The 27,835-nt window shown below is 38.5% G+C and overlaps 1 long non-coding RNA gene across 3 annotated transcripts in view; it reads left to right on the top strand.

Moving 5' to 3' along the window:
• Positions 1-15,280, top strand: part of LOC118973638 (uncharacterized) — a 62,934-nt gene extending 47,654 nt beyond the window's left edge. Inside the window, exons 3-4 of one of the 3 annotated variants that reach the window (XR_012131888.1) lie at positions 9,963-10,080; positions 13,134-15,280. This is a non-coding gene — a long non-coding RNA (uncharacterized lncRNA). Of the gene's footprint in view, positions 1-9,962; positions 10,081-10,390; positions 11,008-13,133 lie in introns of those variants that run through there. The other 2 variants (XR_012131885.1, XR_012131889.1) reach the window with 2 other exon arrangements.
• The last annotated feature ends 12,555 nt before the right edge of the window (positions 15,281-27,835 follow it).

The raw sequence follows: 27,835 nt of genomic DNA, 5'->3' as shown, positions 1-27,835 counted from the left end.
TTCCTACAGTCATCAAGTTTGTAGAAATAGAAAGTAAGCAGAGGACAGTGAAATAATCTGTCTGATATAATAGTCGATACATGTCATACATTTGTTCAAATCCACAGAATGGGCAGCATCAGGAGTAACTCCTAATGTAAAGTGTGGACTATGGAGGATTATGGGGTGTCGGGGCAGGTTCATGAATTATAACAGATATAGTTTTCTGATGGGGGAGGCTATCCATGTGTACATGGGAAATCTCTGTACCTTCCTTTCAATATTGTTTTGAATGAAAAACTGCTCCAAATTTATTAGATCTTTAAAAAAAATAGAATGAACATACAAAGAAAATCTCTGAATTCCAGAACTTGAGCTAACAGCAGTGAGGAGGAAGAAAATGAAGCTGAAAGAGGGAACAAAAACAACAGCAGGAGAAAGGAGAGGCAAGTGTGAGTTAAAAGTCCTGTTAGGAGGAAGAGCCGTGGCTTTAACCCAGCTCATCTGCACCACCACAGAGCTGATGTTCACTGCCTTCCCAGCAGGGGGCAGACTTCCCGCTCGCTTCCACCTCCCTGTCTTCATGTTCACGATGCCTTCTCATACCTTAACTGATCACAATCATCTGTGTAAGTTTCTCAAGGTTTTTTTTTGAGAATCCAAGTATTATGTCCTGATACAAATGGATATGGCTGTATATTTGTAGAGAGCAATCTGGCTTATGCAGAAGTGGAGACTGTACACATTTATTAGGTGCTATTGTCTCCTTGAGCACCAAGAACAGCCTCCTTAGAAAGTCTAGATAAGTCCACAAGCATTCATCTATGTAGCTGACTTTGAACATGCTCCAAGCTATACTCTGGACTAAATAAAGGTTCCTTTCTGCCTGTGGAGAAGGCTTGGGGAGCTGGATAGAGCAGCTCAGAGAAAATAAAACTGAAAAAAAACAATTTGTAGAGAAAATAAATCAGCCACTTAAAAATAAAACAAATTTCTATACTGATGGACTTAATGGGGCAAGATGTTCAGGTAAGCAGAACCATTCTTTTAATAGCAGTAACATATATGAGATGATATAATATAAGCCCTGATGGTTGTTTGTAATGCAAGGCTTAGGCTTCCACTTCAAAGGGGGGCCATCTCAGATAAATGCCTTGCCAGCCACACGAACAGATAAAGGGCAAGGTGTCCTCCCCATATTGGGATTCCTTTGCTTTAGAGACCTTGGATGATTTCGATAACTGACCATTTGGGCTACTTATCTTGTCTCTTCCTCAGACTTTAAATTCCAGATCTTACATTTTGAATTCGCCAATATGGAAAACGCCCAAGAAACCCTAGACTCCCACCCTCAACCCCAATAAAAACAGAACCTTCGGCCCATGAGTGCTTTCTCTGCTCCACTCATGACCTCACTGTGTAGCCCCAGGTGTGCAGTGCAATTTCCAAGTCTTGTAAGTAATAAACCTTTGTTTTTCATAGTTTTCTGATGGTTGTTGCTAAAAGCACCTTACAATCATAAGAACTGCAGGGGTTGGCTCAGCCACAACAGTTGTTATTTACAAGCTGAGACTGGCACAAAAGAGATGGTTGCAGAAAAAAATTAAAAGAAGGGAAAGATATGATTATAAGGTGACTATTTTTCCCTCTTCTGTAATAGTTGTAGAGTAAGAATAATGCAGCCTCCAAATGATGATTTAGTAATTTCATTGAAAGATTAAGATAAAACAATTTCAAACTAGAAGTGAGGAGGGGATCCCTAAATGCTATCTTCTTTCAAACTGGGATCTAGATTGGCAAGCAAATGACACTCTTATAATTAGGGCTGGTTTCTTAATCTCTGTAAGCCCTCAAAGTAATGGAAACAATCTGAAGAGAGAAGCATGATACTGTCCTTTATTTAATGAATGGCATATTATCTTCCTCCTCTTCCTGCAAAAGGAATAGCATATAATTTCAGATTCTTCATTCCTTGAATCAGTGGCTCCAATATGTGGTCCCTAGACCAACAAACATTATCTGGGAACTTGTTTGAAATGCAAACTCTATACCTGTACCCCAGGCCTACTGAAGCAGAAACTCAGGGAGAGGCTCTTAGCAATCCATGTTAACAAGCCCTTTGGATATTTCTGAAACCTACTAAAGTTTGAGAACCACTGCTGTAAATTATATCCATATTCCATTTTTAAGCCTTTCTGAAAATTGTGTAAGATGAATATATCATATGACTGAACTTGATTCATTTCTAATTTACACTGCCAAAGGCTTTCTGGTTTTCTAATTTTTCTGCAGCTATAAAGCAGAGAGCCCCAATAGCACCTTCCTCAGTATAGGAATATTGGCATTTGCACAGTGATGTGTCTAAAGAAACATCTAAAGGCCTAGAAAAAGTGGGTGTGAAAACTAAGAGGGAGTTCTATTTTTGAAAATTATCTCATTGTCCAGATTAAGAGGATTTTCCAGGACTTCTCTCTGAAAATCATCCTTTCTATTGAGATACAAGACATGAGAAAAATCATTTTAATCCAACACAGACTAAAGCGGCATGAATTCAAAGGAGATTTAGCCCTCTGGTTGACAGGGTTAGTACTGAAAAGTAACTCATGGACTAATGTTTGTCATGGTGACATTATATATATATAATAACAGTATTCAAATAGATATATATATATTCACTAGTCTCTTATGTCTCTTTCTTACTTAAGACTTTTAATAATAATTTCCCTTAATTTCCTGGCTATTTTCTGGATATTTCTAGGAGTTTTCCTTCTCCCTCCCATCATGTTATAATACATTTCAGTTTATTTAAACATTTGTAAAACTTGTGTTTTTGCACTTTGTGAGGGCAATTCAATGTAATATCCTTTTTAAACTGAAATATGTTTTATGTATCATGAAATTTCCCTCCTAAAGTATATAGTTCAGTGGATGATATTATATTCACAAAATTCTACCACCCTCACCACTAATTCTGAAACTGGGAATGGAGTGGTTTCCCTCCCTCTCATTCCTGTGAAACATGCTGCTTTTCTTCAGCGTCCTCCTGAGGAAGCTTCAGGAAGCTGAGAGGAGTCAGTCCATTGTGACAGCTCCTGGGTTACGGACTCGCTGGAAACAGTGAGTAAATCTGAAAAGCACAGAAGCGTAACTAGATAATTAATATAGATAGATAATAATGCCGTATTACTTGAGTTACATTTTGCCTCTTAATTCTTTGGAATCTGAGTAGAAATCCCAGTATGATTACATAAGCTGTGTGGCATGATTTCCATGCTGCTTTGGGGTATAGGTCCTCAAAGATTTATAGAAATGCTCATGTTCTAAACTCCACAGAAACAAGAGTAAAAATTCAGAGACCCCAGATTTCTCTCCTTCTTCCGGATGTTGGTTTTTACCTAGCTTGTATCAAATAAGAAGCCACGAGAAACAGGGGCGCCTTGGGAAGGGCACTTCCCTGAGGAAAGGAGACCCATTGCCTCTCTCTGCTTCCTGCTCCCTGCACACCTATATCCTCTGGGAAGCAGTGCAAGTCTCCTCTGAGCAAATTAGCTTTGATCAGCTTTGATCCTGAATAATGGCTTTGAGACCTCGTCTCTAAATCCTACTGAGACAAACTATGTGGAGGAATCCTGAAGCCTAGACAGACCTTCTGAGCACTTGCCCAGTTCCCATGGAGGCCATTCAGCCAGACACTGTCCAACACACCCAACTGGGAAATTGGAGCAGAGGGGCGATTCGTTTTGATAAAACAGAGCAAGTGCGGTTTGATATCAATACAGATGAACTAAGAGACATCTAAACCATGGCGGGCCTTGGCATTTGGCCTCTGAGGCTTAAGAAAGAGCAATTACCTCAAGTTATTTGATCAACACACCAAGCTGCAAGGTGACTCCAGGCGTCAGAGGGCCAGGGTTTCTGAGGGAGAGCCCAGACGCTCCACACCCAGACCCTTACCCCAAACCAGGCAGGTGCCTGACTGCTTCTGGGTTAGAGCTACATGAGAACCACGGATGGCCCCTGCTTCTCCTGTGCAGAGAGCAAGAAACTGGAGTCTGTAAATCTGCACAACCCAAAGACCCCAAGGTGCCCCCGGGACCTGAGTCCTCTGACCTCAGACCAGAAGAGAGTCTCACATGGGTCTGGACTGCAACAGTAACGACTGTCAGTATCTGGGTGATGGCAGGATTAAGGAAAATACCTGTTTACTGGTTTTCCAATGATGAAACAATGAAAAATAGCATATAGGACAGGTTTAGTGAAATTTAAAAACTTTAATACATTTACAGGGAGCCTAATAAAAGAGCCAGATGCCATGCATTACTCCCAAATTCATATTTTAAGGCATCATCAGGTAAAATTCTATTTGAAAATGGATTTTCCTCTGTGATTTTTGTTTTAGATGGGTGTTCTTTTTTTCCTAAGGACTAACTGGGTATTATTCATTTGATATCTGAGAACTATCATTAAGATTCATTTATTGATTTGTCCACTTATTTATTTATTCACACATCCATTAAATGCTGTGAAGCTTCTACCATATTCTCTGCCCATACACCATGGTTGGTGGGGAGTAATGAGGTGGGCTTTCTGTATGGGGCATCCATGGGCTGGTGGGAAACTAGCATTACTTCTAGGGAATGCAAACAGATCCTAAAGTTCCTTTAGATGTCCCCCCCTGTTTTTTTCCTGTGGCTTGACTTCTCTATTCTGAATGGTTGAGTTAGTAATTACTGCCACTCTGTGAGAAAAGACATCAGTAAGAGAGTCACATTTTTCTCTCTCACTCCAAAGAAACAGTATTCCTTCTAAATTAAGGAAAAAAGATTGACTCAAGAAAAATATTTCCCCATAGTTTTAAATTTTCAAATACTTTTTTTTGAACTGGCAAGAAAGGAAAATATAATTGAACTACAATTGGGAAAATTGGTGTCTTAAGATCACTGGCAAGTCAAATTTCAGATGAAAAAAGTTCTAATTGGAAAATTTAAGGATTTAAGCCCAGGCAATATTAGATTTAAATATAAAAGTGCAGCAGCATCATTATTATGCATTTTTTTCTTAATGGAGATGATGGATTTTGTAGTGTAAGAGAAATCCATGGCACTTAGTTCTATTATAACCTATAATCAAGCTGATGATAAAAGGAAACAGAAACTATAATCTTATAGTTACATATATAATCTATCTATATATATAAACTATCAGCTGACAGCTTTTGTAGCTGTCAGAGTCTCTCATAAAATTCTGGTATCTCATCATCACTCTGAAGTCCAAGGGTCACAGTTAGGCTCAGTCTTATGCTTCAGCATCCTCTGAGTAGGATTCTGGAAGGTGCTAGCAAACAGTGAGAGGTTTTTAATCTGTCTTTTCTAGCATTATTTTTTTAAGTCTCATTCTGCTGCTGAATATAGTGTTTTATTTAGTCTGAATACATGAGGACCTCATGGCACCCAGTCCTGTAAAGCAGATGAACATAATCGTGAAGCAGCCATTTGGATAGTCATACGTGACCAATCTGAGTATAGGCACATGCCTCAGTGCCTCATGCAGAATGACTTCTATCTGTACAATGTCTGCAGGAATCATTGGTATTAATAGAATAAAACTTGCCAAATGATGTTAGGGAAAAAAAAATTTGCAAGGATAGGCTGAAATACCAGATAAAACAATGCCACCATATATTGTGATGTTTAGTTATGTGGGAATTGCCATGCATTGTCAAAAAGCCCTGGTCTTAATCCACTGATAAAGCAGATTTCAAGTGCCCTCCACACACACACACACACACACACACACACACACACACACACACACACACACACACACACACACCATAACTGTGGGAGGAGAGGATATGCTAATTAGCTTGACCATAGTCATTATTTCACTGTACATATGTATATCAAATAATCAGATTGTATACCTTCAATAAGTGTCATTTTTTTGAAATTTTAATGAAAAGTTATAAAAATAATTTTATTAAAAATCCATATAACTTTTATTTTTTTAAAATTGTAAGTCATTAAAAAGTAACCTTAATTGATAGTCTCTTTGGCCTCCCAAGTGATTTACGATGTTTGTGTTGCTACTAAGTAGCTTGTCCAAAGGGTGGGTCTCAGGGTTATTAGGGTGTGTTCTACAAACAGGGTAAGATAATTTATTCTGTAGTATTTTGTGATGTTTTGTGATATTTTCAATGTATTATGTTAGGGACTTTCAATCTAATTTCCTTCTTAAGTTTTAAAATCCACTAAATTTTAGTAAAGAACAAAATCTTTTGGCAGGGAACAACCACTAACAAATTAATCTCAGATAGTCCATTGAATACCTACGTAAAAGATTGAGTGCCCTGGAGAAATTCAGTATAAGCATCAGAAAAACTTCAATATGTCACACTCAGGGTCCAGCCAGCCAGGGGCATACCTGTTTTGGATGCTAAATTGGGCAGGCTGAGTCTCTCTACAACCTGCTAAGGCATCATGGCATCTTAATATTAATCCTGAAAAAGTTATTGTGATTTTCTGCAAAGGTTTAATTAATTAAAGTGAACATAGCTGTTTTACGAAAGAAAGGAGTCCTTTGGAAAACTGAAAATTTAATAGGAAATTTTATTAAATCCATCATTTTGATTTGTCACCTTATTAAAAAATTTTTAAAATTCATATCCTACATTTGGATGGTCCATATGTTTCCTTAATAAGCTGCAATAAAAATAGAATTTTGAAGAAATGCAGCCTCCCATCACTTTAATCTTTTATTTAATTAAACCTTTCTGGCTTGGTAAGTCGTATAATCCCATTCATATTGATCCTGATATGGGTATTTTTTACTTAGATATTTACTGAATTCTACTGTTTTTTTAATGTACTTTTTGTTAATTGTCAAACAACTATTGTGTCGCTTTTCATCCTGTATTTTAAGTATGCTCATGCTGTTTTATGATCAGCAAAAAGTTTAATTTGTTGATATTGGAGGGGAAATTTTGCACAGGCAAAATAAGAGTGCCACTTGAATACAAAATGTAGAGCCATTATAGACATCTAGCTTGACCCCCACTGATTAGAAGCTGCAGAGGGACTGTGATTACAGCAGTCTCAGGTTGATCCTGACTTCCAGTGGGTGAGATAGAGGAGATACAGCCATTCTTACAATTCAAGAAACCTGATTCCTACTCATAAGCACCCTCAAGAACAGAGGCAGGATAAGTTTTTCTTTGGATTTATGTTTGCCCTTATAGTCTCTGGATAAACAATTATTCTAGGTAGTTCTAATTCCCAGTTTCTTCAGAATATTTCCATTTCCTTTTTTTGGTTTCTGTGTATGCATGCATGTGTGAAGAGTGAAAATTTTGAGGTTTAGGTAATAACCTTTCTTTTATAGGTATATATAGCTTTGCCTTTCTTTATATTTACAAATGCACATGTTGAGGTAAGTTGCTTGTTATAAAAGCTGTGCTAATTTTCTTTAACCTGAACTGGAAATACAAAAAACATGAAAACACTAAGGTGACTACTGTCCCCAAAGTGAGTTTCCCTTGCTTAGATTTCAGTAAAACAGCAATATGCCCACTCTTAGTGGAATCTGTGCTTTAAGAAAAAGGAAAGCAACAGTGTAAGCAATCCTACTGGGCCCAGGAGGTTAGTGAGGGCAAGTGAACTCCACCTGTGCAAGTCCAGGTTGTCTGTGTCTCTGTCTGACTTGCTGTCTGATCACTCTTCTGTGGTCAGTAAGTAAGGAAATCCAGGTGTTCTATCTTATATAATTCCCCAAGTGCTTGTGGGACCCTTTATTCCCAAACGTCAGGCTCTCATGGACTCTGGATCCCTGAGAACCCTTTCTCTCCAGGGATGGCTTCTCATGAAGGATATGCCTCGTGCCTCCTCACCTGACCAGGTGGAGACGTGCCTCAGCCCTGCACAGCCCATGCCCTGGCTCTGAGAGGTGGAGAGCACATTCACCTGTACAGCCACCTGCCCTGCTTGAGGGCAGGTGAGTGGGGGACTGGGAAAGAGTTCTCTGCTTTCATTCATAAGCTCTATCAATCCAAGTGCACACGAGTATTTTCCTGTGTTCTCTTCTTCTAGGGAAATTTTCTCCTGACAGGTCTTTCCCCTTAGTGCCAATCTCATCCAGTGAAGGAGACTTCTCTGTGGTCCCCTGTGTATCAGCCTCCACCCCCCTCCTCAGTCAAATTTGGTTACAATGCCAAGACTATGATGCTGCATGCACACTAAGATTTATTACTCAGTACAGTGATGCCTTGTAGGAAGAGCAGGACAAGGTCTCATGCAGGTCTGAAATAGCTTGAGTGGCTGAGATGCACTGTGGTTCTGGGGTGGGGTGTGAACTCCCTGGCAAGCCCAGAGTGGGTGGCTTGGTTTCTCATTGGTTTATCCAGATTCAGGGCAAGAGGGGAAGGGAGGGGTAGGCATGAAAGCTGTCAGCAAACATCCAAAATTGAGTCTGATTCCTTATTACAGAGATTTAGAGTGAATTGTTCTCACCAAACCCATTTGTTGATGGATGTTCAAAGGCATCTAGTTTAAACCTGTCCTGTTTTTTTCCCTTCTAAAGGATAGACTTTATCATCATCATTTTATAGGTGAATGATTTGGCCATATTCACCCATGCCAACTTCTTCAATAAGTAGTCTGGGGGTATGATAAAGGATTCAGACTTTGTTCATAGACATAAAAATTCTTAAAGACATACCAATATGAAAAATCCCAAACATTTCAACCTGTGAAAGCCAATATTCTTATCCCTGAAGTGCAAGTGCAGAGGGCTGGGTGATGTTCTGGAAAAGGTCCTGGGAGAGGATGGTCCTTATGAAAGACTGTAACAATCAACTGAGCATAGAAGGAGATAATACTGAGAATTTTCTTGATATTTTTGGCTGCACATACTGTATCTCTTTTTATTTCTATTTGTAAGAGTTAATGGGGCACTTGTTCCCAAGCATTTGCTGATACTTTATGGCCATTTTTCATCTGCAGTTAATATTAGCGTTTGGGTGAAGCCCCTAAGTGGTGTTTGGGAAATGGCCACAGTAGATAGAAATAAACCCCCACGTGGGGTCGTGGCTGTACCTTGGCAATCCCTCGGGACGGAGACTCAGGCCATCGTGGTTAAAGAGGGAAGCCGGCACTTTGCCCAAGGACTGCTGAGGGTCCCCTGGACAGACCTCAGGGCACACCAGAGAGATGAGGCATCTTCCGTGGAAAGTTGTGTGTGAGAATGATGCCAGGTCGGGTAGTAAAGAGGTCTCTGTTCCAGAGACAGCAGGGGAACCTCCTCCACCATTGTGTCCAAGTGGGTCTGCACAGGTTACTCACGATGTCCAGTGATGGCTCTAATCTCACTGGGATTTACCCACTCTGTTCAAGAACATGGGTGAGAAAATTGCTTTAAAAACCAGCTCAGTTGGTAGAGACATACAACACACTCTCTCTCCTATGCCCACACCTCCTCCCTGCCCAGAGCCCGCCTCTCCCACGGGGCTGCTGTGCACCGAATTTCCTCCCACGCTCCCACCTTTCCGGGTGGCACACCACTGCTCAGGGCCATGTGTGCGCCTGAGGGAGTGTACTTGCAGGACTGGCTTGTTTTTGCCATTTATGATTAATAATTAAAAAATCATTCCTAAAACCTCTACACTTACTTTAAATTTTGCTCGTATTTATTTTTTATGTTTTTTAAATATTTAAAATGTTTTAAAATTACTTTACTGTATTTATATTTATTAGAATGTGTTTTAATAAATTCGTTCATAATATTTAGAGTAGTTATACTGGACAACATTTAAAGAGGCCGATAACTGTTAAAATGTTTGTTATGAACACTGGGAGCTGCCCACCAGCATGCACATCCCCCTTCCCTTGTCCCCAGAGGCAAAGGCACTCAGATCCTTTGGCTGGTTATTTCGGTATTAATTTCTGTATCACTGAGAATCATGCCTGTGTTGTGCCTTCTTTATTCCTCAGTTTGGGCCTAAACTACTGACTTCGCATGTGAAAACTGAGCCCAGCTGCCCTCATCCATCCTCCCACAATGACCTCACCATTCCCACACATATACATTCACTTTCCTGTAAGCTCTCAGGTATGATTTTTGTCATAATTTTGTTTAGATCAATATTTAATATTTCCATCATTCTTACTACGTATGTACTTCCATAGGTGTTTGAATAATACCTTATGATTCATTTTTCTTTCTTTCATATGATCGGTTTTCCTTTGTCCCTTATGCATTTGTCACTAGTCCAACCCTAAGCTCCTCTCCCATTGTATAAATCTGTTCTCAGTATGATCAGATCAGTCAACAAATGTACAGTATGTTTAGTGTGTACCATCAACTCCATCCTCCCAGCCTTCTCACTGACCCTGACTGGTCTGGTCCACTTTCTCTCCAGGTGCTGCCCACCCCTGTTGCTGGGACCCCCTTCACTGTCACCTCTCTTTAATGATGGACACTCTGTTTCCTGGATTTCCTTGTCTATAATATCTCTCTTCTTGGGTTATTTACTGGATTTTGTTGAACATTATTTTCTAATAGTTTCCTGGAAGAAAGTGCAAGGATGTGAAGTTGTTAGGAAATTGCATGTCTGAGATGTCTTTATTCTACTCTGGCATGTGATTTATTGTTTGACTTACTGTAGAATTCTAAGATGGAAATAATTTTTCCTCAGGATCTGGAAAACTCTGTATTTTTTAGTTTTTTGCTTAATCCTTTATTTAAAAAAAGAAAAGCTGTTTTCCTTCTTGGAAGCTTGTTGAATCTTCTCTATTTTATGCTTAGTGTTCTGTAAACTCACAATGTTATCCCTGGTGTGGCTTTAATTTTATCTGTTGTGCTGGGCAATCAATGTGCATTTCAGTTGGGATATGCCGATATTTCAGGTCTGTGAAATTACTAAAAAATATTTTACTGATCATTCTCTTCTGTTTTTTTTTCTGTTTATCCAGACTTCTTTAACTGAAAATCTATAATTCTATTTCATTCCTAATAATATTTTTTGAGAACTAATCTGGGGATATCTATAGCACTGGTTAATTTATTTTAACTATAATATAAGATTGCACTGTATAAATATACCTTAATTTGATAATACATTGAAACACATTTAGATTGTTTCTCTTTTGGGTTTTTGAAAACAATGCTACAATGAATATCTTTATGAACATGTTTATGTGCACATGGGCAGTGTTTCTGTAGTGTAGAGAATGGCTGGGGCATAGAACATGTACATTTAAACTTTATTAGACATCACTTCTTGTTTTCCTCAGTAGCAGTGCCAATTTACACCCCCACCTGCATTTCCCTGCATCGTCATCAATGCTTGATATTGTCAGTCCTTTAAGACTGTTCCAGAAAGATGGATAAAAAACTTTTTCTCAGTTGAATTCATATGTCTTTGATGACTATTAACGTTGGAGGTCTTCATAAACATTAATTAGTCATGAAAGTTTCCTCTTCAATGGATTTTTCATTTTACCCATGAGTTCTAAACCAAACTGAGTTTCTGGATATGATAAAATGTGTACCTCAAAATATAAAAAAAAAATCTGAACCACATAGTAAATATGATTTGTACATAATAGTATTCTGCAATTAATAAGAAAATATCTAGATTTGAGGGATAGATTTAAGCAAAATTTATTCATATAATTTCTATATCACTTCATATAAAGAATTCTTTTATAAATTAACATGGCAAGTGAGTCATAAACATTGATTTACTTTTTGAATATTAATCTTATTTGCTATGACTTCATTGCTTATGGAATATTGCTAATGAGTCTTGTTAGTAAGCCGTTTTTTAGTAAAGTTTTAAAAATAAAATATATATTAAAATTTTTCTATATTCAAAATAGGGAAGAAAAATTAATCACAATCTTCTAAACTAGAAAAATCAGTTTTAATATTCTGTAGATCTATTCATTCCTCTCTTCATGTATATGAATATCTTGTATTTTAAATGTGAATATTATGTATAGACTCTTTTGCCACATTTTTCCACTTGATATAATGTGATGAACATTTTTTTCTGCACTATCAAACATTATTTACCAACAGTACTTTAAATGGCTGCACAGCTTCCATTGTGTGGATACAGGACAGTTTATTTAAGCAGTTCCTCACTTTTCCACAACCACTGCTCATATTTGGATCACCACTTTCCTAAGTGTGGTGTGAAATAAGGGCAAAAATCATTATCTTCATGCCTTCCTGAAAAAATAACACAATACTATAAAAGTCCTTGGTAAGTATCTAGAATATGTTTTCATTCCTACTTTTTATTATGATATTCTCTGAATATCATTTTTATATCCCATTCTCAAATTATTATAATGTTATGCTTCATTTTTCAAGGATGACCCACATGTGCACACACACACACACACACACACACACGTACACTTTCCATGTCCTTTGGTGGATGGGTTAATATTCCAGTAGATGGGATGAAGTTTGATGATACAGAAAATTCTGGATGCTTTGTTTGGCAAATTCTGAGATCAATCAAGAAAATGCTAATCTAGTTTAGATACCCTCCACACTGATTTTTTTAAACATTAATATTAATCCTGATGTCCAGTGCATAGGATATTGTCTTAATATAATTCTTTGAATTTACCACCACATGACAGGGATTTCATATTGACACCCCTGGCTTACATGATTAAAGTGCCACCATTAGTGGTATAAGGAAATTAAACTTTTGCTTCATAGAAAGTTGCCAAGATTATCACTGAAAAACCCAAGGACCTCATTTTACTCAAATTAAATGCCTACTTTCTTCATATCTTCACATTTCAGATTAAGTTGATGCTATAATCAATTATGTCTTAAAGAGTGGTTGGTGGTAATTTTGTTTTCTTCATGATACACATAATAACAGCACATCTCATATTAACTTCTTACATTCTTGGACTCCATAGGTTATGACATGATAAGCACCTTTGACATGCCTCCCAGTGGTGCCCACTGTCCAGTATCCATACACCATGGAATTCACTGTCCTTGAGTGTGGGCTGGACCTAGTGCATAGAGCGCTGCAAAAGCCACAGGATGTCACTTCCAAAATTAGGTTTTATGAGGCTGTGACCTCTGCCGTGCTGGCAATCTCTCTCTGGTTCTCCTGCATGCTCGAGGTGACAGAGAAGTCCTTGCAAGGAACTGAGGGTGACCTCTTGCCTAACGACATCAAGAAACTGAAAGGAACAATAACTTGGGAGGGTAGCTACATCTCTCCAATTAGAAATAACTAAAATGCCCATGAATGGTTGAATGGCTATATAAATGTTGATGTCTTTATATAATGACATACTCTCATCAGTGGAAATGAGTACTTGCTGTGTATCTCACCAGTATCAAGCTGAATGAATGCTACCTCATACAAAGGGGCACACACGGACTGCTTGCATAAGGAGGCAAGAAGAATCTGTGATGCTTGAAGCTGGGATAATTTGGAGAGAAGAAAGGACATAAGAATTGGGAATTCACAAAGGAATTGTTTCAGATGCTGGTAATATTCTATTTCTTGATCTGCTTGGTGGTTACACAGTTGTGTTTATTTGGTGATAATTCAGAAACCTGAACATTTTGATTTGTGTAAAATTCTCCAGTTGTTTTTTGATTCATGCCTTTCTTGTCACTGTGTCAGGAAAAGAGACTGATAGCTGATCATCATGCACCAATTTTTAAATGTTTTGGACCAAAAGAGACAAACTTCTATACACAGTCCATTGGCCAGAAGTAGTGAAGCACCTGTCTAACTATGTGAGGGTATATGCACTGTGGTCTTGGGTGTACCCCAAATAGAATTAAAAGGTCAGCCAACTGAAATAATGCCTACTATATTGAGCTACTTTCTAAGGTTACATAGCTGTTAAAAGTGGCAGAGCCAGAATTTAACCCACACAGTTAGATTCTATAATCTATGGACCTAACATGCAGTAGGCAGCCCCAGGAGAAGCAGCTTGTTAAAAACATGTAATCACAGATGTCCAGGTGTCCCTATTCCAATTTAGTACTCTTTTAATGTTAGCTACTTTGTTGATTTTCATTAATTAATTCATACATTAATATCCATTAAACATATTTTAAGAAACTGTTGCTATCAGGCACTCTATACCAGTCTTGGAAACTTGCAATATTTAGGAAAAGTCCCTCCCCAAAGGATTTCATGGCTGAGAAGGACATCTGGATCCTGAAACAAGTTAAATCAAATTTGACACACACTGACTGGGGCCAGCAACTACTGGAAACTGGACAAAACAGTAGGGATTCTAAGATGGACAAGGCATGAACCATGTCCTTAAAGACTGGACAATTTAGTGGATGAGATGAAAAAAAAAGCTGAGGTTATTGCAATATAATATTCATGTGTAGAGCAAAAATGTACCCCAAAGCTGGATGAACAAACTGGACAACTAGGGCTTCAGGGAGAATGTGAAATCTTATCTGGGCTTCTGAATATGAATAAAATGTTAAAGGAAAACATATTCAAAGAGGAAAATGCTATTTGTGGAAAATATATGTGATTAAAGGATTTCCTGACATAGCTTGAAGTGCAGGAGTGGCCAGTGTGAAGGGATCTCAATGTGCAGGTGATAAAGCTTTGCCTTCTGGAGAGCAGTCAGTAGTTAGGCGGTAAATGAAGTTGCCATGAACTTGGGTTATGGCAGGGAAGGATCATTCCAAGAGATAATTCAGAAGCCATTCCATAGCTGGGCTGACAGAGAGGGAAGACGCAGGCATAATGCAAGGTTCTGGCTTGAGCAAGAGGCTGCCACTGACAGAGACAAGGGAAGAGGAGTTGTAGCAGTTGCTGCACGTTGGAGCAGGAGGTGTTGGACAACTCAGTCCAAGTTGCCCGTGAAACATTTCAGTGGAGAGCCAATATCTTTCAGCTCAGCAGTAGTTTATAGATTTCTTAGATCTTTATTTCTCTGTACTGTCAAATTTTCTTTGCTCATTTATTTTTACCTGTACAGAGAAGAAATTCAAGTGGGAATGTTATTACAACACCCCAAAATAATGACATTATTTAACCTAAAAACTGCCCTAAGCTATTATTATGAAATTAACTTGTGAAAGTTGAAAGGGAATCTTACCACATTTGTGTCCAAATGCAGGGTGTGGCTTTTTTGGGAGTGTCAAATTTCAATAATAAAACTAGCAAAATATGACCGTCAAATTGATTTACAAACTGTTTTGTTCGTTTTTACCTTTGAATTTTAATGGCATAATTGAGGTTCCATTTATATGCTATATAATCCATTCATTTAAAACATACAATTAAATGGTTTTGATACATTCACAGTACTGTGAAGCCATCACTGAAATCTAACTTTAGAGTATTTTTATCACCCCAAAAGAAACCTGTTCCCATCAGCAGTCTACCGGTTCTCTTAATATTTTATTAAAAATGTACTCATTACTGTAAACATCTGCCCCTTTCTAAAATATGTCTGTTAAGATAGAAAAACATAAGATAAAGAAAGATATTAGTCATTCAATATTATTTCCAAACACTGTTAATTTTATTAATGTATGTTCTGGATATATCAGCAAAACCTAATTAAAAGTCAATGATCCATACAAATAATAGGCTTAAATAGTATAACATGCTAATAATTACATTAAAAGTAAATTGTCTAGACACAGAAATTGAATTGAACAAATTAATGACCCAACTATAGGCTGTCTATAAATAACTTACTTCAAATATAAAGATATATGTGAGAAAAAGAGAAAAGGGTTGTAATAAGATATGCAATAAAAAAATCAATCAAATACAAAAGCTTAGGTTCAGACCAAATAGACTTCAGAGAAAAAAGATCTTCCAGGTACAAGGAAAGACACTGAATAACAATGAAATGACTACCACCAAGAAGATATAATAGTCCTGAAAGTGTGTGTACCAAACAACAGAGATCCAAAAACACAAAGAAAAAACTAACTGAAGTAAAAAGAGAAGTCAATGAATTCACAATTCTATTTGGGCACATTAACAAACCCCTCTATGTAACTGATATAAGCACTACACTGATAACAGAAAATTTATAGTAGTATCAAGTATGACCACTGACAAATGGGTCCTAACCAACATTTACAGAACTTCCCAGTCCACAACAGCAGAATACACTGTTCTCTAAGTGCCCACTAGTTATTCACAAAGATATACTTTACCCTGGGTCATAAAATAACCCTAAACAGATTACAAATATTAGAAATCATGAAAGTATGTTCTTTAAATATAGTGTAACTTAATTAGTAGTCAGAAACAGAAAAATAAGAGGAAAACCATCAAATACTTGAAAATTAAAAAACAAACCCATGGGATAACAAGGACATCTCAAAGGAAAATTTAAAAGCATATTGAACTGAGTAAGAATGAAAATAGAACATACAGAAATATGTGGAAAGCAAATAAAGTTGTGCTGGAAGGGAAAGTTATAGCCTCTTCTATGACCCAGAATTCTACTCCTATTTATTTATTCAAAGACATATAAACATGTCCACAAAAAAGACTTGCCCAAGAATGCCCATAGCAGCTTTATTTAAAATAGGTAAAAACTGGAAAACATCCCTGGTATCCATCAGTAGATGAATAATAAACTTTGGTACATTCCCACAGTGGAACATTATATAAATAGAAATGAATGTGTGATACATGCAAGAACAATAATGAATCATAAAAACATGCTGGGCAAAAAGCCTTAACACAAAACAGAATATAAGGTTCCATTCCATTTACATGAGATTCTACATAAGCAAAACTGGTCTTGGAAAACAAATCTAAACAAGGTTGCCAATGTGGGTGAAATAGAAGTGAATATTGACTGGAAACTAGTGAGATTAATGTTCTGTATTTTGATAGGGGTTTGGGTTACAGTGTATACATTTGCAAAACTCCTCAAATGTACACTTAATATTTGCATCATTTCAATGTGTGTACATTTTACATAATAATATCAGTAAAATACTGAAACTACTTACTAGTATACATATTAAATCATTTAAAAGGTTGTGTAGGGAAGAGAGAAAAAGATGGTGGCATGAGTAGTGTGGTGGAAATCTCCTCCCAAAACCACATATATTTTGAAAATACAGCAAATACAACTATTTCTAAAAGAGTGACCAGAAGTAAGAGTATACCAGACAGTCTACATCTGGGAGAAGCAAACATCTCATGGAAAAGGGTAAAGTAAAAAGCCATGACCCAACAGGATCCAGGCGCTCTCCTCACCCCAGCTCACTGGTGGGAGAAAAAGAATCAGAGCAGTGAGGGAGTGGAAGCACAGGACTGCTTAATACCCAGCCCTGGAAATCTACCCCAGGAGCACAGACCCACATTGATGGTGTTCTGGAGATTGGAGGGCCTAAAAGGTGGGTCCTGAGACTAAGACTGTGAGCAGGTTCCCAAAACCAGCTGCCCTGGGACAAAAGAAAAGCAGGTGCTTTAAGGGACCTTTCAATGATCAGAGGGCTGCTGGGAAGCAAGGGTTTGGGAGAAGGAACAGGTGGACAAAATCGTCCTGGCACACTCAGCCAAGCAGACTGGGAACTTTTAGAAGCTTCAGGAATCCTATCCCCCTGGTCAGCAATGCAGCCCTGAGGCTCCTCACCATGATAAGTGGCCTGCCACTCCTTCCTCCCCACCAGCACCTACATGCAAACTGGCTGTCCCTGCCATTGCTGCAGACCAGCCAGAGGCCACCCCTGCCTACAGCAACTGCACAACATAATGCAGAGGCTTCTCCCTGTGTGTGGCTAACCAGCCCAGATCCAGAGGCTCCTCCCTGTGTGCAATATAATGGAACAGACAGCAGAGACGGGCGTGGAGACTGGGAGGCACAAAGGGGCTTTGTTCTCATGGCAGAACATGTATAGCTGGCCTGCGACTCCCACCATTGCCCTAACCCATCTCGAAGGCTGCCCCGCCATGGCAGCTTAGGGGATTAACCCAGAGGCTGCTCCCTGCATGCGGTTGAACAGCACAGACAGAGGAGACAGGCACAAAGACTGGGAGGCATGATGGGGCCTTGTCCTTGTGGCAGACACACACACCGCTGGCCTGCGATGCCCACAAGTGCCCTAGCTATCCCAAGGGCCTCCCTGCCCATGGCAGCCTAGGGGATTAATCCAGAGGCTGCTCCCTAAGTGCAGTTACCCGGCACAGACAGCAGAGACAGGCAAGGTGACTGGCAAGCAGGACTTTGTTTTACCAGCTGACACACACGCCACTCACCGCCGAACACTCCCATTGCCATGAAAAGGCAGAAGAAACTTGTTCAATTCAAAATCTCTCAAACACAAGAAGGAGGGCTTGGTGAGACTGAAATCACCAATATTCCTGAAAAAGAATTCAAAATAAAAGTCATAAGTGTGCTGATAGAGCTAAAGAAAAATATTCAGTAGCTAAGGGGTGAATTCAGGAGGAAGATAACAGAAATGAAACAAGCAATGAAAGGATTTAAGAGCAGACCAAATGATGTGGAAGAGACTGTTCATGGAATAGAAATCAGAGAACAGGAATACAGAGAAGCTGAGGCAGAGAGAGAAAAAAGGATCTCTAGGAAAGAAAGAATATTAAGAGAACTGTGTGACCAATCCAAACAGAACTATATTCACATTATAGGAGTGCCAGAAGAAGAAGAGAGATAAAAAGGGATAGAAAGTGTTTTTGAAGAAATAATTGCTGAAAATTCCCCAATCTGGGGAAGGAAATAGTCTATCAGGACATGGAAGTCCACAGATCTCCCAACACAAGGGACTCAAGGAGGACAAGACCAAGACATATAATAATTAAAATGGTGAAGATCAAAGACAAGGACAGAGTATTAAAAGCAGCCAGAAAGAGAAAAGATCACCTGCAAAGGAAAACCCATCAGGCTATCATCAGAATTCTCAGAAGAAACATTACAGGCCAGAAGGGAATGGCATGATATATTCAATGCAATGAAACAGAAGAGCCTCAAACCAAGAATACTGTATCCAGCAAGATTATCATTTAAATTTGAAGGAGGGATTAAACAATGCCCACATAAGCAAAAGTTGACAGATTTACCTCCCATAAACCATCTCTACAGTGTATTTAAAGGGACTGCTATAGATGGAAGTATGCCTAAGGCTAAATAGCTATCACTAGAGAAACTACAACCACAGAAAAGGAAGTAGGCCAATTAAATACTAACCAAATGCATAATTAAATCAGCTAAACACAAAGTCAGTCAAGGGATACACAAAGAGTAGAGAATATGACACCTAAAATATAAAGAGTGGAGGAGGTAGAAAATGAAGGGAGAGAAAAAGAATCATCAGACTCTGTTTATAATAGCGTAATAAGTGAGCTATGATAGACTGCTAAAAAGTAAGAGGCTGCCCTTGAACCTTTGATAACCATGAATCCAAACCCTGCAAAGGCAATAACTACATATCTATCAATATTCACCCTAAATGTAAATAGACTGAATGCACCAATTGAAAAACAGAGTCACAGAATGGATAAAAAAGCAAGACCCATAGATATGCTGCCTACAAGAGACTTCAAACCCAGAGACATACACAGACTAAAAGTGAAGGGATGAGAAAAGATACTTCATGAAAATAATAGGGAGAAAAAAGCAGGTGTTGCAGTACTTTTACCAGACAAAATAGATTTCAAAACAAAGAAAATAACAGGAGACAAAGACAGACATTACATATTGATGAAAGGGTCAGTCCAACAACAAGATATAACCATTATAAATATCTATGCACCAAACACAGGAGCACCTACATATGTGAAACAAATATTAACAGAATTTAAGGAGTAAATAGAATGCAATGCATTCATTTTAGGAGACATCAACACTCCACTCACTTCAAAGAGCAGATCAACCATACAGAAAATAAGTAAGGACACAGAGGCACTGAACCACACATTAGAAAAAATAGACCTAACAGACATCTATAGAACACTCCCCACAAAAGCAGGAGGATACACATTCTTTTCAAGTGCACATGGAACATTTTCCAGAATAGACCACATATTAGGCCACAAAAAGATCCTCAGCAAATTCAAAAAGATTGTAATTGTACCAACCAACTTCTCAGATCACAAAGTATGAAACTAGAAATAAATTACACAAGAAAACGAAAAAGCCCACAAACCCATGGAAGCTTAATAACAAGCTCCTAAATAATCAATGGATCAATGACTGAATAAAAACAGAGATCAAACAATATATGGAGACAAATGACAACAATAATTTAACCCCACACAATCTGTGGGGCACAGCAAAGGCCATGCTAAGAGGGAATTGCAATACATGCCTACCTCAGGAAAGAAGAACAATCCCAAATGAACAGTCTAAATTCACAACTAATGAAACTAGAAAAAGAAGAACAAATGAGGCCCAAAGTCAGTAGAAGGAGGGACATAATAAAGAGTAGAGCATAAATAAATAAAATTGAGAAGAATAAAACAACAGAAAGAATCAAAGAAAGCAAGAGCTGGTTCTTTGGGAAAATAAACAAAATAGATAAACCCCTAGCCAAACTTATCAAGAAAAAAAAGGAGTCTAAACACATAAACAGAATCAGAAATAGAAAGGAAAAATCACTATGGATATCACAGAAATACAAAGAATTATGAGAGAAGACTATAAAAAATTATATGCTAACAAACTGGATAACCTAGAAGAAATGGACAACTTCCTAGAAAAATACAACCTTCCAAGGCTGATCCAGGAAGAAACAGAAAATCTGAATAGACCAATTACCAGCAAGGAAATTGAACTGGTAATCAAAAACTACCTAAGAACAAAATACCTGGACTATATTTTTTCACTGCTAAATTTTATTAAACATTTAGTGAAGACCTAATGCACATCCTTCTTTAAGTTTTCCAAAAAGTAGAAGAGGAGGGAATACTCCCAAACTCATTCTTCGAGGCCAGCATCACTCTAATACCAAAACCAGACAAAGACACCACAAAAAAAGAAAATTACAGACCTGTAATTTATCCCTGATGAACACAGATGCAAAAATACTGAACAAAATATTAGCAAACTGAATTCAAAAATACATCAAGAAGATCATCCATTATGATCAAGTAGGATTTATTCCAGGGATGCAACATTAAAAAATCCATCAACGTTAACCGCTATATCAACAAAAAGGACAAAAAACACATGATCATCTCCATAGAATCTGAAAAAGCATTCAACAAAATTCAACAGCCATTCACATAAAAACTCTCAACAAAATGGGCATAGAGGGCAAGAACCTCAACATAATGAAGGCCATATATGATGAACCCACAGCCAACATCATACTTAACAGCAAGAAGCTGAAAGCTTTTCCTTTAACATTGGAAAAAGTCAAGGATACCTACTCTCCTCACTTTTATTCAACATAGTTCTGGAGGTCCTAGCCATGGCAATCAGACAACACAAAGAAATAAAAGGCATCCAGATTGGCAAGGAAGAAGTTAAACTGTCACTGTTTGCAGATGACATGATATTGTACATAAAAAAACCCTAAAGAATCCACTCCAAAACTACTAAATCTAATATCTGAATTCAGCAAAGTTGAAGGATACAAAATTAATACACAGAAATCTGTTGCATTCCTATACACTAATGATGAGCTAGCAGAAAGTAAATGAGATGTCCGACAAGCACTTAACATCCAAAATACATAAAGAACTCACACACCTGAGCACCCAAAAAAGCAAATAACCTTTTTAAAATGGCATAGGATATGAATGGACACTTCTCCAAAGAAGAAATTCAGATGACCAACAGGCACCTGAAAAGATGCTCCACATTGCTAATTATCAGGGAAATGCAAATTAAAACCACAATGAGATATCACCTCACACCATTTAGGATGGCCAACATAGAAAAGACTAGGGACCACAAATGTTGGTAAGGATGCAGAGAAAGGGGAACCCTCCTACACTGCTGGTGGGAATGTAAACTAGTTCAACCATTGTGGAAAGCAGTATGGAGGTTCCTCAAAAAACTCAAAATAGAAATACCATTTGACTCAAGAATTCCACTCCTAGGAATTTACCCTAAGAATGCAGGATCCCAGTCTGAAAAAGACATATGCGCCCCTATGTTTATTGCAGCATTATTGACAATAGCCAAGGAACAAAGCAAAAACTGAAGGAACAAAACAGCAGCAGACTCACAGAACCCAAGAATGGACTGACAGTTGCCAAAGGGAAAGGGACTTGGGAGGGTGGGTGGGAAGGGAGGGATAAGGGGATTAAGGGGCTTTATGATTAGCACACATAACTTATGGGGGCGGGCATGGGGAAGGAAGTATAACACAGAGAAGACAAGTAGTGACTCTATAATATCTTACTATGCTGATGGACAGTGACTGTAATGGGGTATGTGGTGGGGGCTTGATAATGGGGGGAATCTAGTAACCACAATGTTGCTCATGTGATTGTATATCAATGATACCTTAATAAAAAAGAAAGATTGTGTAGGGATGCCTGCAATTTACTTTTAAATACTTCAGAAATGCATTAAGTGATGAATATGTAGATGAATATGTGTGCAAATGTGTGAGGAACTAGTACAATATGTTGATCATAGTAAAATCTAGGTGATGATATTCGGGTATTCATTGAACACCTTTCAGTTATCTGTGTTTTTGAAAAATGTCACTATAAAATCTTGAAAAAATTACAATTCTTTATACTGACATAATTTTTTCAGTAAAACAAAAGAATAGGCAGATGCAGAAATTGCTTTAAATCAACTCACTCCATTTTAATAAGGTCACTAAGCCCATTCCTTGTCATTTTGTATTTTTATATTTTAGATTCATAACTTTTCCTCTTTTTTCCTTACCGTTATAAGCTGACAATGAAGGTATGAGCCCTAAAATATTCTGATATCCCAACAGACTTCTGACTAGCAAACTTAATTGTTTGGAAGGCTCTTCTTATTGACTATCCTATATCGATGTGCAATGTACATGTGGGGGTGGGGCGTAAAACAGCAATAATCCACACCCAGGAGGGCATTTTAATACCAGCTGTTAAAGGAGCACAGCTTCACAGAGTCTGCTCCCAGCCTGTTCCTTATTCACTCTAGGGTGTCAGCTAAGGTTTTCAAATCCTGAATATAGCAAAGAAGCTACTTCCTCACCAGAGTGCTATGAAATCACTTATGTTATAAAGTTGTGCTATTTTCTCCATCTATTATCTTCTCAGCCAGGACATAATATCCACGTCCTTGGAATCAAAATGAAAAGTTTGACACCTGGAAAGAAAAGGAAGTTTTTAAGGGATACTATTTGAAGTTGAGTTGAGGCAGGAAGTTTTAAAGAGGACAGTCCAGGAGTCCACTGGGGAAAAAAGGCATAGGGAAGTGAAAGATAAAAAGGTTGACTGGGGAATTGCCATCGCTCACATTTCCTCATGAGAATCTGTACATGGAGTCACTGGGCTTCAGTCTCTGGGATCCTCTTACCTGTCCCCACACAGACACTCAACATGGAGGGATCAGCAGCTGTAATACGAATTTCTGGGACTTGGTTCAGAGGTGCATTTGCATGGGCCTTGAGAAGCAGAGTTGTGGCTGTCTCAAGGCACGGTGTTTCTGAACACAAAATGACATTTGATCCTCAGGTGTGTCTGTCAACATGACAGTTGCTGTGGTCTGGTCTCAGTTCAGTGGATAGGAGTGGGGCTGGTAGGGAAAACAAATCAACTTAAAATGCAAAGAGTTTGGGGGCGGAGCCAGGATGGCAGCGTGAGTAGAGCAGTGGAAATCTCCTCCCAAAACCACATAGATCTATGAAAATATAACAAAGAAAACTTCCTAAAATAGAGACCAGAGGACACAGGACAACATCCAGACCACATCCACACCTGCAAGAACCCAGCGCCTCACGAAGGGGGTGCTTTTTGAAAGCCTTGAATGGACAGGGACCCCGGTGCTAGGAAGGCAGGGCAGCAAGACCGGTGAGCAGGTGCCTGGGACTGGCGCGTGAGGACAAAGAAAATCGCTCGATTTTTTCCTTTTCTTTTTTTTTTTTCCTCTTTCGTTGTTGCTGTTGTTGTTTCGGTTTGGAGAGTGCTTTTTGGAAGTCTTAAAGGGGCAGGACAGGACACTTAGACCAGAGGAAGGGAATCTGGGGATCTCTGGACACTCTAACCCCCTGGGCAACAGGGAGCACAGAGGCCCCTTACCTAGATAAATAGACTCCCGGCCACTCCCCCTCCAATGGGGCTCCACCATTTTGGAGGGGCAGCCCCAGCCAGGCGACGCCCACAGCAACACCGGATATAAACTCCATACCAAAAGGGCAGGTAGCAGAAGCCCTGTCTGTGCACAGCTGCCAAGCATAGGCCACTAGAGGTCGCTATTCTCCCAGGAGAGGAAAGCCACATACCAACAAGAAGGAAAGCTCTTCCAGCTGTCACTCGTACCAGCTCTGCAAACTATCTCTATCACCATGAAAAGGCAAAACTACAGGCAGACCAAGATCACAGAGACAACACCTGAGAAGAAGACAGACCTAACCAGTCTTCCTGAAAAAGAATTCAAAATAAAAATCACAAACATGCTGACGGAGATGCAGAGAAAAATGCAAGAGCAATGGAATGAGATGCAGAGAAAAAGGCAAGAGCAATCAGATGAAGTCCGGAGGGAGATCACAGTTGTCAGGAAGGAGATCACAGAAGTGAAACAAACCCTGGAAGGATTTATAAGCAGAATGGATAAGATGCAAGAGGCCATTGAAGGAATAGAAACCAGAGAATACAAACACATAGAAGCTGACATAGAGAGAGATAAAAGGATCTCCAGGAACGAGACAACACTAAGAGAACTATGTGACCAATCCAAAAGGAATAATATTCGTATTATAGGGGTACCAGAAGAAGAAGAAAGAGGAAAAGGGATAGAAAGTCTCTTTGAAGGAATAATTGCTGAAAACTATCCCAAACTGGAGGAGGAAATAATCGAACAGACATGGAAATACACAGAACCCCCAACAGAAAGGATCCAAGAAGGACAACACCAAGACACATAATAATTAAAATGGCAAGGATCAAGGACAAGCAAAGAGTTTTAAACGCAGCTACAGAGAAAAAGGTTAACTATAAAGAAAAACCCATCAGGCTAACATCAGACTTCTCGACAGAAACCCTACAGGCCAGAAGAGAATGGCATGATATATTTAATGCAATGAAACAGAAGGGCCTTGAACCAAGGATACTGTATCCAGCAAGACTATCATTTAAATATGATGGCGGGATTAAATAATTTCCAGACAAGCAAAAGCTGAGGGAATTTGCTTCCCACAAACCACCTCTACAGGGCATCCTACAGGGACTGCTCTAGATGGGAGCACTCCTAAAAAGAGCACAGAACAAAACACACAACATATGAAGAATGGAGGAGGAGGAATAAGAAGGGAGAGAAGAAAAGAATCTCCAGACAGTGTATATAACAGTTCAATAAGCGAGTTAAGTTAGGCAGTAAGATACCAAAGAAGCTAATCTTGAACCTTTGGTAACCACGAATCTAACGCCTGCAATGGCAATAAGTACATATCTCTCAATAGTCACCCTAAATGTAAATGGACTTAATGCACCAATCAAATGACACAGAGTAATAGAATGGATAAAAAAGCAATACCCATCTATATGCTGCTTACAATAAACTGACCTCAAACCCAAAGACAAGCACAGACTAAAAGTCAAGGGATGGAAAAACATATTTCAGGCAAACAACAGTGAGAAGAAAGGGGTTGCAGTACTAATATCAGACAAAATAGACTTCAAAACAAAGAAAGTAAAAAGACATAAAGAAGGACACTACATAATGATAAAGGGCTCAGTCCAACAAGAGGATATAACCATTCTAAATATATATGCACCCAACACAGGAGCACCAGCATTTGTGAAACAAATACTAACAGAACTAAAGAGGGAAATAGACTGCAATGCATTCATTTTAGGGGAGACTTCAACACACCACTCACCCCAAAGCATAGATCCACCGGGCAGAAAATAAGTAAGGACACACAGGCATTGAACAACACACTAGAACAGATGGACCTAACAGACATCTATAGAACTCTACATCCAAAAGCAACAGGATATACATTCTTCTCAAGTGCACATGGAACATTCTCCAGAATAGACCACATACTAGCTCACAAAAAGAGCCTCAGTAAATTCCAGAATATGGAAATTCTACCAACCAATTTTTCAGACTACAAAGGTATAAAAGTAGAAATAAATTCTACAAAGAAAACAAAAAAGCTCACAAACACATGGAGGCTTAACAACATGCTTCTAAATAATCAATGTATCAATGAATAAATCAAAATAGAGATCAAGGAATATATAAAAACAAATGACAACAACAACACAAAGCCCCAACTTCTGTGGGACGCAGCAAAAGCAGTCTTAAGAGGAAAGTATATAGCAATCCAGGCACACCTAAAAAAGGAAGAACAATCCCAAATGAATAGTCTAACATCACAATTATCAAAACTGGAAAAAAAAGAACAAATGAGGCCTAAAGTCAGCAGAAGGAGGGACATAATAAAGATCAGAGAAGAAATAAACAAAATTGAGAAGAATAAAACAATAGCAAAAATCAATGAAACCAAGAGCTGGTTCTTTGAGAAAATAAACAAAATAGATAAGCCTCTAGCCAAACTTATTCAGAGAAAAAGAGAATCAATACAAATCAACATAATCAGAAATGAGAATGGAAAAATCACAACAGACTCCACAGAAATACAAAGAATTATTAAAGACTACTATGAAAACCTATATGCCAACAAGCTGGAAAACCTAGAAGAAATGGACAACTTCCTAGAAAAATACAACCTCCCAAGACTGACCAAGGAAGAAACACAAAAGTTAAACAAACAAATTATGAGCAAAGAAATTGAAACAGTAATCAAAAAACTACCCAAGAACAAAACCCCAGAGCCAGATGGATTTACCTCGGAATTTTATCAGACACACAGAGAAGACATAATACCCATTCTCCTTAAAGTGTTCCAAAAAATAGAAGAAGAGGGAATACTCCCAAACTCATTCTATGAGGCCAACATCACCCTAATACCAAAACCAGGCAAAGACCCCTCCAAAAAAGAAAATTACAGACCAATATCCCTGATGAATGTAGATGCAAAAATACTCAATAAAATATTAGCAAACAGAATTCAACAGTATATCAAAAGGATCATACACCATGACCAAGTGGGGTTCATCCCAGGGATGCAAGGATGGTACAACATTCGAAAATCCATCAACATCATCCACCACATCAACAAAAAGAAAGACAAAAACCACATGATCATCTCCATGGATGCTGAAAAAGCATTTGACAAAATTCAACATCCATTCATGATAAAAAGTCTAAGCAAAATGAGAATAGAGGGCAAGTACCTCAACATAATAAAGGCCGTATATGATAAACCCACAGCCAGCATTATACTGAACAGCAAGAAGCTGAAAGCATTTCCTCTGAGATTGGGAACCAGACAGGGATGCCCACTCTCCCCACTGTTATTTAACATAGTACTAGAGGTCCTAGCCATGGCAATCAGACAAAACAAAGAAATACAGGGAATCCAGACTGGTAAAGAAGAAGTTAAACTGTCACTTTTTGCAGATGATATGATACTGTACATAAAAATCCCCAAAGACTCCACTCCAAAACTACTAGAACTGATATCGGAATACAGCAAAGTTGCAGGATACAAAATTAACACCCAGAAATCTATAGCTTTCCTATACACTAACAATGAACCAATAGAAAGAGAAATCAGGAAAACAATTCCATTCACAATTGCATCAAAAAGAATA

This window comes from Manis javanica, chromosome 1, assembly GCF_040802235.1.
Source record: "Manis javanica isolate MJ-LG chromosome 1, MJ_LKY, whole genome shotgun sequence".
NCBI lineage: Eukaryota > Metazoa > Chordata > Mammalia > Pholidota > Manidae > Manis > Manis javanica.
Note: the sequence above shows the minus strand (reverse complement) of the source record. Positions and strands in the feature narration are given on the sequence as shown.